General features: G+C 39.4%; 1 protein-coding gene across 3 annotated transcripts in view; it reads left to right on the top strand.

Moving 5' to 3' along the window:
- Positions 1-18,664, top strand: part of LOC140201385 (aftiphilin-like) — a 97,453-nt gene that overhangs the window by 33,696 nt on the left and 45,093 nt on the right. The gene's annotated exons all lie outside the window — the stretch shown is intronic.

Below are 18,664 nucleotides of genomic sequence, written 5' to 3' on the forward strand. Positions count from 1 at the left end.
AAGGATGTTGTCTGGATTGGGGAGCATGCCTTATGAGAATAGGTTGAGTGAACTTGGCCTTTTTTCCTTGGGGCGATGGAGGGTGAGAGGTGACCTGATAGAGGTGTATAAGATGATCGTGTGGATAGTCAGAAGCTTTTTCCCAGGGCAGAAATGGCTAGCACAAGAAGGTACAGTTTTAAGATGCTTGGAGGTAAGTACAGAAGAGATATCAGGGGTAAGTTTTTTTACGCAGAGAGTGGTGAGTACGTGGAATGGGCTGCTGGTGACGGTGGTGGAGGCGGATACGATAGGGTCTTTTGAGAGACTCCTGGAGAGGTATATGGATCTCAGAAAAATAGAGGGCTATTGGTAATCCTAGGTAATTTCTCAGGTAAGGACATGTTCAGCACAGCTTTGTGGGCCCAAGAGCCTGTATTGTGCTGTAGGTTTTCTATGTTTCTAATGTAAGAAATCGTTGCAATAAACCCTTCAGCACCATATACATCCTTGACCACACAATGTCACAGCTGATCTTTTACTTCACTGCCAATTTCGGGCAGTCATTCCATATTCCTGGATTACTTTTCTATCCCAAAATGCAATCTCTTGAATAAACTCTTCTCAAGCTTCCAACCAAGTACAGGTGTCGATTTTAACTGGTGTTTTGATGATAAACTCTGCCATCTTCGTCAGGGACAATGCCTGGGCATGTTTAGCCTGGTGGTATATATACACCCCTGTATTCCATCCCTTCATTTAATTAGTTTGTCCTCATCCAATTAGGTTTCCGCTTTCCCACCTTGTTTACAATTGATTTCCAGTTCTTGGAGTGAGATCTTGATCTTTGTTAAAATGTTCTTCTGTTGTGTGGGTCAAAGATGACATGGGGCTCAGGATGGCTGGCGTTTACAGGATTACCTGTGAATACAGTGCGATGTATATTGCCCAGATGAGAGGCACAGTGGAAACATGCATCAAGGGTCACAGGAGTGTATCCATTTGGGTTACCCAGAGAAATCGGAAGTAGCAGAGCATCGGCCATAGGGATGACTTCAGCACAAAATTACCGTGCTGTGCCAGTGGCCTTTGGGACCGCCTGGAGAAAGAAACCTTTGTTAAAATTCTTTTCCTCCAGCTTTATTTCAAAGACAAAGGTCTCACTCTAAGTAAGAACTGGAATTCAATTGTAAATAGATGGGCGAGCGGAAACCTGATTGGTTGAGGAGTAACTAATCAGGATGGACGGATGATGTGGGTATAAATACCACTGGACAAGGCAAACCTTGGCATCATCCTCGTTAAAGATGACAGAACTTTTCATCTGAATGTCAGTTAAAGTCGATACCTGCACCGGAATGGAAGCTTGAGAAGAGTTTATTCATTATATGTACTGGAAAAACACTAGATCCTGTGCAATCTCTCCTCGTTAAGCCGACTTTTCACCATAGGAATAGATCTAGTTAATTTTTTTTTATTAAGTGCGATCGTGAACAATAGCCAGATCAGAAATGCTGATCAAGTCAGCTAGTTCCCAAAGAGAACTCTAATAGGCCAATCAGATGGTTCACTGCTGCTCAGCGATAGAACACAAAAAAATCATGTGTAACAGGCACAAGGGTCGCTAGCCCCTGTACCCCAGAAACACACCTGAGCAGCGCAGCGGAGGTATGTGCTATGCATGACCTGATCTGGAAGCATCATGTTGACTCATAACAGATCGTGTTCGCGGTGCAACAGCTTGGTCAAGGATGGGGTGATGAGCACTGATGGACTCCCTTCCATCATAAGCATCTCTCTTCCACAAGTAGTGAAACCAGTATTCAATATTGAATTTCCGAAGTTTTTCCTTGGCTTTAAAAGAAGCAAAGCTCTTGAACTCAAATTCTTTAGTGATTAAAGGATACACACCATTCTCGTTTCTACCAGCTTGCTGCTATTGCTGAGTCCCCTCCGTAATGAACAAAAGCATAATTACAATGGTATGTAAGAGGATAGGAAAAAAGGCAGTGAATATATCTCTTGACATGACTCCCAAAGCATTTTCACCATATGCAAAGCACAATTTGGACTGTGTTGGAATATTCAGTATTTAGAAAGTGTGAATGCCGATCAAAAAGAAACAGCCACTTCTTTAGCACACTGTGATGATAAATATTACAGTCCAAACTTGAATGTTTTAAGGTCTAGAGAAACACACACAAATTATTGGTGCAACTTGGCAGGTCAGGCTGCATCTATGGAAATGAATAAACAGGTGTTGTTTTGTGCTGTGACTTTTTATCATGACTGGAAAGAAAGCGGGAAGAAGCCAGAACAAGTTTGTATGAGAGGAAGGACTTCAAGCTAGAAGGTGATAGGTGAAGCCAAGTGATTGGGGGAGGAAGAAAAGAAGCAGGGAGATGATAGGTGGAAAAAGTAAAGGGCTGGAGAGGAAGGAATCTGATAGGAGAGTGGAAGATGGGAAGGAGGAGGGGCACCAGAAACAGGTGATTGGCAGGTAGTGAGGAAAGGTGAGAGGGGAGCCAGAGTAGGGAAGAAGGCGGAGGGGGTTGGAAATTTACTGGAAGTTAGAGAAATTGATATTCATGCCACCAGGTTTGTGGCTTGCCAGATGGAATGAGGTGTTGCTCCTCCTACCTGAGTGGTTTCATTGTGGCAGTAGAGCAGGTCACGGATCGACATTTTGGAATGGGAATGAGTTCAGGAATTAAAATGGTTGGTCTTGGAAAACCTGCTTTTTGCAATGCAGCAAAGGTGCTCGACAAAACGGTTCTCCAGTTAATGTCAGGTCTCACCAATGTAGAGGAGGCTGCATTGGGAGCACCAGATATAGTAGATGACCCCAACAGGTTTGTAGGTGAAGGGTTACCTCACCTGGAAGAACTGTTTGGGACCCTGAAATGGAAGTGAGGGAGGAGGTGAATGGGCAAATGCAGCACTTCTGCTTACTAGGATATGTGGCAAGAGGAAGATTAATGAAAAGGGACAAATGACAAGGGAATCACAGATGGACTAATCCTTGTGGAAAGCAGAAAGTGGGGGGAAGGAAAAGATGTGTTTGGTGGTAGGTTCCTGTTGAACATGGCGGAAGTTGCAGAGCATAATGTGCTAGATGTGGAGGCTCACGGGATGGTAAGTGAGGACAAAAGGAACTCTACCCTTGTTAAGGTGGCAGGAAGATGGGGGTCAGTGCAGGTGTCTGGGGAATGGAGAAGATGCAGGTGAGGGTAGCAATATGCTCTTCTTGTATGAGTAAATGGAGTACCCCATCTGAGGATTGTGACTGGAGTTGAATATTTAGACTCCAAACAGACCTACTTTTGATGCTGAGGCACGAAAATAATAGAAACTGCAGAAAGTAGTTTGGGGCTAGATACCCATGAACTGAGGTTATTGTGACAAGTATAACCAACATACTTTGTGCCAGATGTCGCTTCAGAGTTTGATTTAGAGAAACTGCACAGTAACAGCCCCTTCCAGCCCAACTAGTCCCCTCTGGCCAAATATACCCACATAACCAATTAACTTGCTAACCTGTATATCTTTGGAATGTGGGAGGAAACCAGGGCACCTGAAGAAAACTGCTATCCCTTGGGTTCAAGAGCCTGATGATTGAGGGGTAATAACCATTTCTGAACTGGGTGATGTGGATCCTGAGGCTTCTGATCCATCTTCCTGATGGCAGCAATGAGAAAAGAGTGTGGCCTGGCTGGTAGGAGTCCTTGATGATGGATGATGCTTTCCTGCGACAGTGCTCCAAGTCTATGTACTCGGTGGTGGGAGGGCTTTACCCGCAAAGGACTAGGCCATATCCACTACTTGTAGGATTTACTGTTCAAGGGCATTGGTGTTTCCATACCAGGCTATGATGCAACCAATCAGTATACTCTCCATCACATACCTTTGGAAGTTTGTCAAAGTTTTGGTTGTCATGCTGAATCTTTGCAAACTTCTAAGGAAATAGAGATACTGACGTTCATTTTTTCTTAATGGCACTTGCGTGTTGGGCCCAGGGCACATCCTCTAAAATGGTAACATGAGGAATTTAAAGTTGCTGACCCTCTCTGCCTCTGCTTCCTCCAATGAGTACTGGCCTGTGGACCTCTGGTTTCCTCCTGCTGAAGTCCGTAATCAGCTCCTTCGTCTTGCTGGCATTGATTGAGAGGTTGTTGTTGTGACACCACTTAGACAGATTTTTCAATCTCCCTCCTATATAATAACAATAATAATAATTATTGATCCCGAATGGGAAATTATTTCATTACAGCTGCAACATTTAAAAACAATTAGCAATAATAAATACAACATTAATTAAAAATAAAGTATAGAATAATATACACTAATAATTTACCAATGTGCAATAATAATGTACTAAATAATAAAGCAGGCTATTGTGCTATGATGTGTGTTCTCCTGTCATACAGAGATAAACTGTTGTATATGTTTATTGCATTTGGTAGGGAAGATGTTCTGTATCGATCCTTGTTTTACAATGGAGTTGCATGAGCCTGTTTGAAAGGGTACTCCACTGCTTATTCAGTAGGTCATGGAGAGGATGTGTCAGATTGTTCAAATGGATAACAGTTTTAGTGACCTCCTCTCCACCACTAGTTCAAGAGAATCTGGGTTGTTCCAAGGATGGATCCAGCCTTTTTATGAGTTTATTTAATCTTTTTGCATCACCAGCACCGATGCTGCTCCCCCAACTTAAGCTGCAAAGAAGACTGCATTTGCTACAACAGACTGGTAAAAAGACCTCCAACATCCTGTTGTGCACATTGAAGGATCTCAGCTTCCTTAGAAAATGGTCTGCTCATCCCCTCCTTGTAAACAGCCTTGGTGTTGGTTTTCTAGTCAAGTCTGTTGTTGAGGTAAACACCCAAGTACTTATACTCCATCACCGCAACTTCTGCTCTGCAGAATGTATACAGGACTTGTCACAGTCCTTTTCCTCTTAAGATCAATCACCATCTCCCTAGTTTTAGCCACATTCAGGAGCAGGTGATTTCTCCTGCACCACTCCACAAATATGCTGATCTGGCCTATGACTGTGGTGATGTCAGCAAACTTAAATATGTCACTGGAGCTGTGCTTATCCTCACGGTCATAAATATAAATCAAGTAGAGCAGGGGGCTAAGCACACATCCTTCTGGAGCACCTGTGCTGATGGAAATTGTGCAGGAGATGTTTTTGCCAGTCTGAACTAAATGGGGTCTGGAAGTGAGGAAAGTGAGGATCTAGTTGCACAAAGAGGTATTGAGGTATTGAAGCTTATTGATTAGTTTTGAGGGGATGATAGTATTTAATGCCAAGCTATAGCAAATGAAGAGTGTCCTGATATATGTATCTTTGCTGTCCAGGTGTTCCAGGGTTAAGTGAAGAGTCAGTAACATGGCATCTGTTGTAGACCTGTGTGCTAGTAGGCAAATTGGAGTGGATCCGAGTCACTTCTCAGGCAGGAGTTGATATATTTCATCACCAACCTCTCTCAAGGCACTTCATCACAGCGGATGTAAGTGTTATGGGACAATAGTCATTAAGGCAGATTACTCCGTTCTTCCTTAGCACTGGTATAATTGAAGCATGGGTAATTCAGACTACGAAAGCAAGATGTTAAAGATGTTGGCGAACATTCCAGCCAGTTGATCGGCACAAGTCTTCAGTACTCGGTCAGGTAACCCATCTGGGTTGGATGCTTTCTATGGGCCACAGACTTAAATGACAAGGTTGTCAGGGGCTTTGGGAGTTTGTGAAAGTTACTTCATGTTTTGACTGTCAAAGCCAGTTTAGAAAGTATTGAGCTCATCTGGGAGTGAAGTCTTCTTGTCACTTGCATGTTGCTTGGTTTCATTTTGTAAGAATTAATAGCATTCCAGCCTTGCCACATCTGTCGAGCATCCTTCAGTGATTCGTTTGGTCTCAAATTGCCACTTTGCCCATGGGATGGCTGAGGAGATCATACCTGGACCTCTTGTATCTTGTTTGCTTGACTTGAATGCCACTGATCTGGCCCTCAGCATATTGTGGATCGTGCCCTCAGCATATTGTGGATCGTATGGTTCATCCAGGGCTTCTCGTTGGGAAAGACTGACGGATTTTGTGGGGACACACATCTACAACTGTTTTCCTTTTTCAGTCTTTTTACTAGTTTCATAAAAGAAGAACATGACATAATAATAGAACAAAGTTATTGGGAATACATTGTTATACTTAACATGAGTAATTATAAAACCAAATAGTACTTAATTGACAAAACTCCCAATCATATAGGATACTAATGAATAATACAGAACAAAAAAAAAATCTAGACAAAAATCATGAAAAAAAATATAACCTCCTCCAAAAAAAACTAATCTAAACAGAATTAATCAACTAAACTAAAAAAAAGAGACCTGGGCTGTTTTAACATCGTAAAAAATGGGAGGCAAAAAAACCTTAGTGTCGACGACTCCGTCCTCTCAACCAACGCTACAGAGAAGTAAAATAAGTTTGGAAATGGTCAAATTACATCATATGAAAATGCTGAATAAATGGCCTCCAAGTTTTTTTTCAAATTTAATGGACGGGTCATAAACCACACTTCTGATTTTTTTCCAAATTTAAACACAACATAGTTTGTGAAAACCAGTGAAATATAGTAGGAGGGTTAATCTCTTTCCAATTCAGCAAGATGGATCTTCTAGGCATTAAAGTAAGAAATGCAATCATCCGACGAGCTGAAGAGGTTAAATGATTTGATTCTATCATTGGTAACCCAAAAATAGCAGTAATTGGGTGAGGTTGTAAGTCTATATTCACCGTTGAAATAATTTCAAAAATATCTTTCCAATATTTTTCCAACAAAGGACATGACCAAAACATGTGAGTTAAAGAAGCTAACGCAGAATGACATCTATCACATATAGGATTTATATAAGAGTAATAACGAGATAGTTTATCTTTGGACATATGAGCCCTGTGCACTACTTTAAACTGTATCAACGCATGCTTAGCACATATAGAAGATGAATTAACTAATTGAAAAATTTTTCCCCATTTTTCAATCGGTATAATAATCTTAAGATCTCTTTCCCAATCAGTTTTAATTTTATTAGATACATCGGGACATAAATTAATAATTATATTATAAATAATTGCTACAACACCTTTCTGAGAAAGATTTAAATCTAAAATTTTTTCCAAAATATCCATTGGATATAAGTGTGGAAAATTAGGAGAAACAGTAATTAAAAAGTTTCTAACCTGTAGGTATCTAAAAAAGTGAGATTTGGGTAAATTATATTTATTAGAAAGTTGATCAAAGGACATAAAACAATTATCCAAAAATAAATCATGAAATTGTACTGTACCTTTGATTTTCCAATCAAGGTAAGCTTGATCCATAGTGGAAGGTTGAAAAAGGAAATTAGATATAATAGGACTTGCTAAAATAAATTCACTCAAACCAAAAAATTTTCGGAATTGAAACCATATACGTAAAGTATGCTTAGCTATTGGATTATTCATTTGTTTATACAGTTTAGAAAAAATGAAAGGAAGCGAAGTTCCTAAAACCAAACCCAAAGAAAACCCTTGTAATAAATTACATTCAAGATTTACCCAATGTGGACTTGAAGTTGCATCCAAATCTCGTAACCAAAATTTTAAGTATTGAATATTAATTGCCCAATAATAAAATCTAAAATTCGGGAGTGCTAACCCCCCCCCCCTTTTTTTTTTAGATTTCTGTAAGTGCCTTTTACCTAGTCTAGGATTTTCGTTCTGCCATATATATGAGGAAATATTTTGAGTCAACATTATCAAAAAAAGATTTTGGAATAAAAATTGAAACCGATTGAAATACATATAGAAATTTAGGCAAAATAATCATCTTAATAGCATTAATCCAACCAATCAAAGACAAAGATATTGGTGACCATTTAGTAAACAAAAGTTTAATCTGATCAATTAAAGGTAAAAAATTAGCTTTAAATAAATCTTTATACTTTTTCATAATTATAATCCCTAAATATATAAACGAGTCAGTAACCAATTTAAATGGTAAAGATCCATAAATAGGTAGCTGCTTATTTAGGGGAAATAATTCACTCTTATTAAGGTTTAATTTGTAGCCAGAAAAATTACTAAATTGAGCCAACAAAGCTAGAATAACAGGAATCGACTTCTCCAGTTTAGAGATATATAATAACAAATCATCTGCGCATAGTGATAATTTATGTATTTCATTTTCGCGGGTAATACCAAAAATATTGGGCGAGTCACGGATAGCAATTGCTAAAGGTTCAAGGGCGATATTAAATAGTAAAGGACTAAGAGGGCATCCTTGCCTAGTACCACGAAATAGACGAAAAAAGGGAGATCTTTGATTATTAGTGCAAACCGAAGCTACCGGGGTATGATATAACAATTTAATCCAAGATATAAATATCAAACTAAAATTAACTTTTTCAAGCACACTAAATAAATAAGGCCGTTCAACTCTGTCAAAGGCTTTCTCAGCATCTAATGAGATAATACATTCCGGAGTATTAAATGAAGGGGTATAAACAATATTCATTAACCTCCTAATATTAAAAGATGAATAACAGTTTTTAATAAATCCAGTTTGGTCCATAGATATAATTTGAGGTAATACCTTCTGTAACCTAGTTGCTAAAATCTTTGAATCTATATTCAGAAGAGATATCGGTCTATATGATGCACAATCAGTAGGATCTTTATTCTTTTTAAGAATTAAGGAAATAGCGGCTTCATAAAGTGATTGTGGTCATTTCCCTAAACTGATTGCTTCTTTGAATATTCTAGACAACCAAGGAGAGAGAATAGAGGAAAAAGATTTTTAAAATTCCACTGTAAACCTGTCCGGACCAGGTGCTTTACCAGAATTCATTGATGAGATTGCAGTTGTTATTTCTTCCTCTGTGATAGGAGTTTCTAATGATAAGCAGTCTTTGGGTGATAATTTCAGAAAATTCAGCTTACTTAAAAAATCATGCATGATATTAAAATCATGAGGAAAATCAGAGTGATATAAAGAGGTATAAAATTCTTGGAAGGTTTTGTTTATCTCATCATGATCAACTGTCAATGTATCATCGTGTTTACGAATCTTATTAATTCGACGTTTAACCGAAGCAAGTTTCAATTGATTAGCCAATAGTTTACCCGATTTATCACTATGAATATAAAACTTTAGTTCTCATTAATTGATTTTCGATCGAGGATGTTAATAGTGAACTATGTTCCAATTGAAGTTCAACTCTCTGTTTATACAGCTCCTTACTAGGAGCAATAGTGTATTTATTTTTATCAATTTCTTTAATTTTACCAACCAACAAGAGTATTTCATTCTTAGTACGTTTTTTCAAACCAGCCGAATAGGAAATAATCTGACCACGGATATAAGCTTTAAAAGCATCCCATACTGTTCCATTGGAAACTTCTTCCGTAGTATTAGTTGAAAAAAAGAAATCAATCTGTCCATTCATAAACTTAACAAAGTCCAAGTCTTGAAGCAAAATAGGGTTAAATCACCATTGTCTATTAGTAGAAGTAGTATCCATTAACTTAATAGAAAGTTTCATTGGAGCATGTTCTGAAATGGCAATAATGTCATAATTACAATCAATTACAGATGGGATTAATTGAGAGTCAATAAAAAAAAAGTCAATTCAAGAATAAGAATGATAAACATGTGAAAAGAATGAGAATTCTTTGTCCTTTGGGTGTAGAAATCTCCAAATTTCTGAAATCCCAGAATCAATCATAAAAGAGTTAATAAGAATAGCCGACTTATTTGGTAAAGCCGGACTACCTATGGATCTGTCCAACATTTGATTTAAACATAAATTAAAGTCACCGCCCATTGTCAACATATACTCGTTTAAGTTAGGAAAGGAAGTGAATATGTGCTTAAAAAATTCAGGATAATCCACATTCGGAGCATAAACATTAACCATAACAAGCTTTTTATTAAAAAGTAGCCTAGTAATTAGCAAGAATCTACCGTTAGGATCTGAGATAATATCTTGATGTATCCATTTCTTTTTAGGCATTGGTGTTTCCATACCAGTCCGTGATGCAACTAGTCAGTATGTTCTCCAGTGTGTATCTATGGAAGTTTGTCAAAGTTTGAGATGACATGCCTTTGCTTTTGCTGCCCCTTAAGACTGTTCACTTTTGCCTAAGTCCTTTGCCTTCCATAAGCTAAATACAAATGGTTATATCAATATCATGGCATTGGTAGAAAGCTGGCTGGAGGATTGAGACCTGCCCTAGTATTGCCAAATCCTACATATTTTTTTTCATTAGACATTGCACTTTTGAGCATCAAATCCTGTTCTAGCCCATTTGAGTTTATTTAATTTCCCTGTTCTCTGTTGCTTACATATGTAGTACAAAATGTACTCAAAGTATTTTCATTTGCCCTTTGCTGCAATAGGAGCATGTTGGCTCTAAGCTGCCCTTCTCTCACTTTTAAAAGCCTTCCACTTGCATGGCATATTGTTATCTGCAAACAGCTTCTCTCAATCAATCTTTTCAAGTACCTATTTAATACAATCAAAAATTGCCTTGCCCCAATTTAGGAATCTAATTTGTGGACCAGTCTCATCTTTTATAACAATATATTAAGATCAGTAGAATTAAGGTAATTGGTCCTAAAGTGCTTCCCCATTGACTCTTATACACTTGCTCAGCTTCATTTCCCAACAGGAGGTTGCATTTGTTCCCTCTCCAGTACAGGTTTCCCCCGCCATCCGAAGGTAGAGCGTTCCTATGAAACGGTTCGTAAGCTGGAATGTCGTAAAGCGAAGAAGCAGTTACCATAAGTTACCATAAGGGAAAAATTTGTGAGTGTTCGCAGACCCAAAAATAACCTACCAAATCATGCCAAATAACACATAAAACCTAAAATAACAGTAACATATAGTAAAAGCAGGAATTATATGATAAATACACAGCCTATATAAAGTAGAAATACTCCTCTACAATCATTGCCGCACTGTTCTCTGCAGTGAAAATCTCACGCAAGCGCTCTCGGCAGAAACACTCTCTCCAGTAACCTTTAAGCTATGAAGCTGCCAAATCATACCAAATAACGCATAAAAATACACAGCCCATACAGTATAAAGTAGAAATAATGTATGTGCAGTGTAGTATCACTTACCGGAATTGGGAAGACGGCGCCGAGCACACTGATGATGGTGTGTTAGACTGAGTCGTCAGAGGTTGGTGTGGTGCGGTGGCCCCCACCCTCCAGGCCGCCGACCGATACCGATCCGCGAAACATGCAGTGGTACAGCGGTGGCCGGGACGCACCCAGCACATCTTTAAGAAAAAAGCCGAAATAAACAAGCTAATTAATTAGGTGCCGCACAGCATGTAAATGTCGGCCCAGATCAGAGGCGACGCAATCGGCAATTGCCCCTGATCTAGGCCGACAATTACATGCCGGGCAGCACCTAATTAATTAGCTTGTTTATTTTGGCTTTTTTTCTTAAAGATGTGTTGGGTGCGTCCTGGCTACCACTGCATTCGCTGCAGCAATGTATCGGTCCGTGGCCCGGGGGTTGGGTTGGTGGGACACTGGGGTGTCATCTCATCACCGTCTGTTTCCATCAGAGCAGGCAGGTCATCTTCTTCTATGTCTGCCTGCCTCGATGTCGAAGGTCAAGGTTCGTCATCTGCTGTGGCTGATGTGGAAGGCTTGGAAAAACGACAGTATGCTTGACTGCTTAACCTCGCAGATTTTTCTATCATACAGTTCTTTGTAAGCACTCAAACCATCTTGCAGATATACCCTAAACCTATGTACCCTTTCAAAATTAAAGTCATACTTCTCTGCAACCATAGTTGTCAATTGCAGCTAAAATCTTACGCAATTGCTTCATGTTCAGTTCCTGGACGACTTCACTTTCAGTCCGTTCACTACTGCATTTGGTTTCGATTGTTATCCTTTCCTCTTCCATTTGCATCAGCTCTTCATCTATCAGTTCTTGGTCATGGGATGCCAAAACCTCTTCAACATCATCTCTGCCAACTTCCACAAGCCAAACTCACTTTGTCCTTACTTCGTTCACCACGATCGAAACGCGTAATTATGTCTAGTTTTACGTTAAGTGTAACACCCTTATGAACTCTTTTAAGCTTTTCCGATACCTTAGAACTCATCTTGCTACTGGCTGCTCACAGGCACGTGTTTAAGCAGTGCCGGCGAGAATGCAGTTCCGGGGGAGGAGCTTGGCTGCTCGGGGCGCGCGCTGCCTTTTATAGCGCACTGCTTTTTCTCATAACAGTGAAAGCACCTTCTGTTAGCGAAAACAGGTAACTAATGTAGGTCTTTTGTAACAGCGAGGTTTTGTAAAACGAACGTTCTAAAAGTGGGGCACACCTGTACTTTTTTTCCATAGATGCTGCCTGGCCTGCTGAGTTTGTGTGTATTGCTTTGGATTTCCAGCACCTGCCGATTTTCTCATGTAATGCCTTGTTAAAGAGGATGCTGTCTAAGTTGCATGCCATCTTGGTCAATGTCTCCCATCCACTAGATAATGTACTGGGTGGGCACAGGAGTACATTCAGCCAGAGACTCATTCCACCGAGATGCAGCACTGAGCATCATAGGAAGTCATTCCTGCCTGCGGCCATCAAACTTTACAACTCCTCCCTTGGAGGGTCAGACACCCTGACCCAATAGGCTGGTCCTGGACTTATTTCATAATTTACATATTACTATTTAACTATTTATGGTTCTTTTATTACTTATGGAGCAACTGTAACAAAAACCAATTTCCCCCGGGATTAATGAAGTATGACTGCGACTATGTTGAGATTTCTACTACTATGCTGTAGACATTTCAGTTTAGCAGTTTTCTGCAAAAGCAGTGTGTCACACTGGTATAATGTTTTGGTTTTGGCTAAAGATAAGAAGCCTTGCTGTTCATCTGAGGTATGTGGTGTCAGCCAGTCAGGATGGTGAGATCTGGAGAAGTTCTAGAAGGTGGGGCAGAGAGAGTTTTGTGATGGATTGTAGTGCAGTTTGGGGTCTTTTGGTGGGAGCTGTGGAGCAGGACAGAAGGTAAGATGCTGCAGAATGCCATTGGAAGGAAAGTTCCTGTTGCAAGAAGTGCTTTGTGTGGATGAATGGCTCCAATTAGAAAGGGTAATACTGTGTGTTTGTGTGTGTGTTTTCTTGTTCTAAGTGGCCTTTAAAGGGAGTTAAAAAAATTTGGCGTGTGCTTTTATGAAGACCCTGGGTTCAGTGCATAAGAGATATACACCTGAATACCCAGCTTTGGAAGCAACAAGCTCCAACAATTATATGCACATTTGTCTGGTTTAACTGTAATGTGCACTTTTTCCCCCTTTTCATTTCTTTTTCATAATAACTGATAAAGTTCAAATTAGTAAATATACTTCATAATTTTAGCAGTGTGCGATCTGTTATTTCTTGCCAACCGATAATTGTGTATGGGCAGTATTTACACAGCATTTGCTCAAATCGCTCCATGTATTGATGTGCATAGTCCAGCTCTCTTCAGCCTCATAAGTAGAGGTGCCTGTGAGCTTTCTTGATTGTGTTGAATGTGTTCTAGAGTCATGATGAGGGGTTGTGTGAGATCTGTACTCCCAGGATTTTGAAACTGATTGCAGCTTCCACTGCGCCACCAATTTAAAAAGGAGTGTGAGTGGTGCAAGTTCTTAAGTCAATAACCATCACCTTTGGCTTGTTGACGTTGAGGAAGGGGTTATTTATCTGGTGCCAGGCCTTGACCTCTTCCACCTCTCTGTAGGCTGTCTCATTGTTTTTGTTGATGACCCCCACCACTGTCGTGTCATTGGGGAACTCGGGTGTTGGGCTGTGCAGTTGTGCATGAGCAGTGTGTACAGCACTGGAGGATCCCTGTTTTGAGGATGGGGAGGGAGGAGTGATAGTGTATCCTAACTATCTGAGATCTGTTCGTTAGGACGTCCAGCCCCAGTTGCACAGACCCTGTAGGAGCCTGTTCACTGAAGTCTGTGGGACAATGCTGTTGAATGCCAAACTGAAATCTAGAAACAGCATTCTGTCGTAAATGTCCTTTCTTTCTATTTCAAGGCCAGATATATGACAGATGCTATGGCATCTGTTGTAGATCAGTTCTTTTGGTAAGCATATTGGTGAATGTCCAATATGGCAGGACTGGAGTTTTTGGTATGTACTATTACCAGTTGTTCAAAGCACTTCATGATGATTGGTGTCAATGCCACTGGGCAATAGGCATTTTATTCTGAAGGTGTAGAGTTCTTTGGTACAAGGGTGATGGTGGCTGATTAGAAACAAGTGGAGACAGCAGCCTGTATGAGTGAAATGTTGAAGATATCCATGAAGACATCAGTGAGCTGGTGTGCACACTTCCTGAGTACTCTCTCTGTGATGTTGTCTGGCCCAGCTGCTTTATAGGGGTTGACTCTCTACAGAGCCCTTCTCATGACTGCTGCTGTTACAGAAAGTGTCTGCTCACCTGGAAGAGGAGTAGCTTCGTTACGCTGTTTTTCCTTGCATAGTCGGTAATGCCTTTGATGCCTAGCCACGTGCCTGGGTTTGTTATTGAACAGGTGTTCCTGAATTTTTTTGTGCATAGGCACTCTTTTTGCTTTGATGCCTAATAAGAGGTTTCTCCTGGCTGCTTTGAGAGCTGTTCTGTCTCCAGCATCCCAGGGAGCACACCTCTCCATTCAGCCAGGGCTTCTGATTATGCCATGAGATGACCATTCCTGAGGTACCGATGACATCTGTGTGCTTACAGATGTACTCAGTGATAGACAAGATGCGTTCCTCAAATTCTGTATCTTCTTTGTTTATGGTGGCCTCCTTGAACATCTGCCAGGTTGTCTATTCAAAGCAGTCCTGAAGCATAGAGATTGCTTCATTAGGCCATACAGTCATGGTCCCCTTGACTGAATTCTTCATTTTCAGCAGCAGTTAGTATGCTGGGAATAACATGGAGATGTGGTCAGAGAGGCCAACATGAGGCTGTGGGGTGGCTCTGTAAGTACCATGTCTGCTTGTATAAACATGGTCCAGTCTGTTTGTATCTGCAGAGATTTACAATCAGTTTTTGCTTTTAAAGTTTATTTTTGTAGTTTAGGAAACAAGAGTTGGTATCTTTATGGTTATCCATTGTGAATTTTCATTAATTAACCATAAGAATTGTGTATTCTTGACCTGGACTGCGCTTGTTCCCAAACGACATCAGAAGATGAGCAATATTTCTAATTTGAGCAGTATCTCCTTGAATATACTAAAATAATTTTTGATGAAATGGATAGGGTCCTCTTTTACATCAAATTTGAGGCTGTCATCAATGTGCTACAGGTTAATAATCTGATTATTATGATCTCAAAAGTAGGTGAAACTTGACACGTGTTGTAGAGCAAAATTTATCTGTTTGTTGTTATTTGTAATGGCATTTCATATTAAAGAGTGGATTACATTAGGCTACTGCTTTGGTGCTCTTAGTTATTAGTGCAACATATGATATGTCTTTGTTCTTTTGATACCTGACCCTTTTTTTAAAATAGCAAGCTTAGGTTTCCATTACCACTGAATTATTAACAGGCAGCAAACTTGTACTGACTTAAACTTCTCATAATTTTAAGGATCTATCATCAATATGACTAAACACAACCTGAACCCTATATTCCATTGTCTTTACCCTTATTGCAACTTGTTTTCATTTCACTATATGAATCTGGCTGTACAGTTATGCCTTCAGCCTTAGTTGTATGGGTTTAGAACGTAGAATTTGGAACAGGGATCTCTACCCTTTTGAGATGTAGTAGCAGCAGTATCTTTCCAGTTGTGGTAGTGTGCGACTTGAGCATGCAGATGGTGTTTCCATATGTCTGCTTCACTTGTCTGCCTTGTTGGTGGAGATCATGATTACCGAGTAACTAGTATTCAAGGTGAGTAACTGCAATACACTGCAACTACTGCACCTGTTGGTGAAAGGAATGAAGTGAACAGGATGACAGGCAAGGTGGCTTCTTCATTCTTGGCACAGAGCTTGAATTTTGATGGAGCTGGGCTCATTCAAGAAAGTAAACACTACTCATCTTATTCCTCAATTCTGCTTTGCAGATGGTGAAAATGCTTCAGGAGCTAACGCTGTGCAATGACTACCTTTTGACCTGCTCTTGTCAAATTATTCTTGTGACCTGTCCAGTTAAGTTTCTGGTCAGTGGTCCTCAGCCATTAGTCATTTCTATGTATCACCCTTCAGCTTCTGATACCATTCACGTTATACTGCTCCCTTTCATCGTCTTATCAGCCCCTTCACCTGATCTACCCAACACCTGTCAGCTCTTGCACCACTCTTTCTCTCCACCTTTTATACCTGCTATCTCCCTTCTTTCAGTCCAGTCTTGACCCGAAACACAGCTGTCCATTTCCCTTCAATAACACATAAAGCACTGGAGGCGCTCAGCAGGGTTTACTGAGGGTGTGTGGAGGAGACCTGTATGTTTTCTACGTGATGTGATTCTTTGAATTCAGCTCTTTCATGTTGTTGTTTAACTGGTCTATGGGACACCTCCCCAAGTTGTTTGTAAGGAATTATCAGCAAATTTGAAAAGAGTGAGTGCTTCAGCCATTAGCTATCATGCCAAAATTAATGTAGGATTGTCTCTCTGACTTTGCCATCTGTAAAGAGCAAATGACCATTTGGTGGTAAAGTCTTGCCCACTCACATTATCTAATTACATTCCTTGTGGCACCCCATAGGCTGCACTGAGGCCTTTCTGCTCTCATGCAGCAATTGTTTTTTTTTTAATATAATTTTTATTGAGTTTTCAAAAAGAATACATGAAAAGATAATATCTACCCTCCCCCCATATAAAGTCCTACCTAAAAAGAAAGAAGAAAAAAAAGAAGAACCGCCTGGGTATTGGAAGATTTCCACATGCTCCATGGAATTCAAAATAAATTTGGTATACTTATTCGTTACTTTCCCCAAGAGACCAAGATCTTTATCGGAGCACTTAAATATGCCATCCTATCTTTTGTAAATAAGGGCGCCAAATATTCAAAAATGTTACATATTTATCTCTTAAATTATAAGTAATTTTTTCGAGTGGAATAGAACTAGCCATTTCATTATTCCAACGATTCATACCTAAATACGAATCAGATTTCCAAGTAACTGCTATAGTCTTCTTAGCTACTGCCAATTCAATTTTTATAAATTCTTTCTGATATTTATTCAATTTAAGTTTCGGCTTTATCCCTTCAATATCACCTAATAGAAATAACACAGGGTTATGTGGAAGTTGAGTTCCAGTAATTTGTTCCAATAAGACTCTTAAATTTATCCAAAAGGGTTGAATTTTAAAACAAGACCAAGTAGAATGTAAGAAAGTACCAATTTCTTGATTACACTGAAAGCATTTATCGGATAGATTTGAATTTAATCTATTTATTTTTTGTGGTGTAATATATAATTGGTGTAAAAAAATTATATTGTACTAATCTAAGTCGAACATTTATTGTATTTGTCATACTGTCAAGACAGAGTCTTGACCAATTTGTTTCATCAATATTAATATTGTGGAGCCACTAGCTTGCAATGGTATTTGCACATTTAATATTCTGTGCTGATTCCATGTTTAACTATTATGTGTTTTAAATGAATGCCAGACTATTTCAATGTATTTTTAAACAATACCCTTGATTTTGTATCTGCAGTGACTGCACATCTGCCATCATTCATTTTCATTATATTGTCAAATTGATGGCAGCTTTTGCTATCGTATATATACAATGAAATGAACTTGATGTTAAGCTATGCTGCTGTTGATCTCCAGAAGTCAGTGGATTGACCAAAGCATGAGATATTTTCAAACTGTTTTTACTGTAATGACGAAGGGTCTCGGCCTGAAACGTCGACTGCACCTCTTCCTCGAGATGCTGCCTTGCCTGCTGCGTTCACCAGCAATTTTTATGTGTGTTGCTTGAATTTCTAGCATCTGCAGAATTCCTGTTGTTTACTGTAATGTATCCTGGAATTGTTACACTTTGTGCCGTGAGGTAACTTTTAAAGGAATATCAATTTATTTCTAGTTGGTAGACTCTGGCTCTCTTTTTAAAAATATGTATTTGAATTCTAAATCTCGTTGATAAATATTTCAACATACTTTGGATTCCAAATTAACTTAAAAAGCACAATGTTTCAACAAAATGCATCTTCCAGTCTTTAGCCATTTTACAGAGTGCGAATTAAAATATTGCTGAAGTTACACTTTGTCATTTTCCTTGGTTTGCTCTTGGAGAGCAATTTTTATTACAGCTGGCTGCTTTGTGACTTTATGATTGAATGCCAGTGATTCCATTGAATTTCTGGTGAGCAGTAGATGCTGTGGAGGTCACTCTGCTTTTGTAGGTTGCTTCCTTTGAGATGTGTGCTGATCACTTTGACTGCAAAATATAGGTCTGTTTGCTTAAAATATAAGGATGATGAAAATGAGTCTTGTGCTGTCAAATAAGCTGAATTCAAATGTTCTTTGGAGACGAAGCTATTACAGTTATAGTGCTGCTGTTGCATGTTCATGCAACGTTCTGCAGATGGTTTTGTTCCTTTGATCCCTTTGGGATTCTTGCAAATATTGCATCATTTTGTGCTCCCTTCCTATGGTTACAATGTTCAT

This window comes from Mobula birostris, chromosome 8 (assembly GCF_030028105.1).
Source record: "Mobula birostris isolate sMobBir1 chromosome 8, sMobBir1.hap1, whole genome shotgun sequence".
NCBI classification, from domain to species: domain Eukaryota; kingdom Metazoa; phylum Chordata; class Chondrichthyes; order Myliobatiformes; family Myliobatidae; genus Mobula; species Mobula birostris.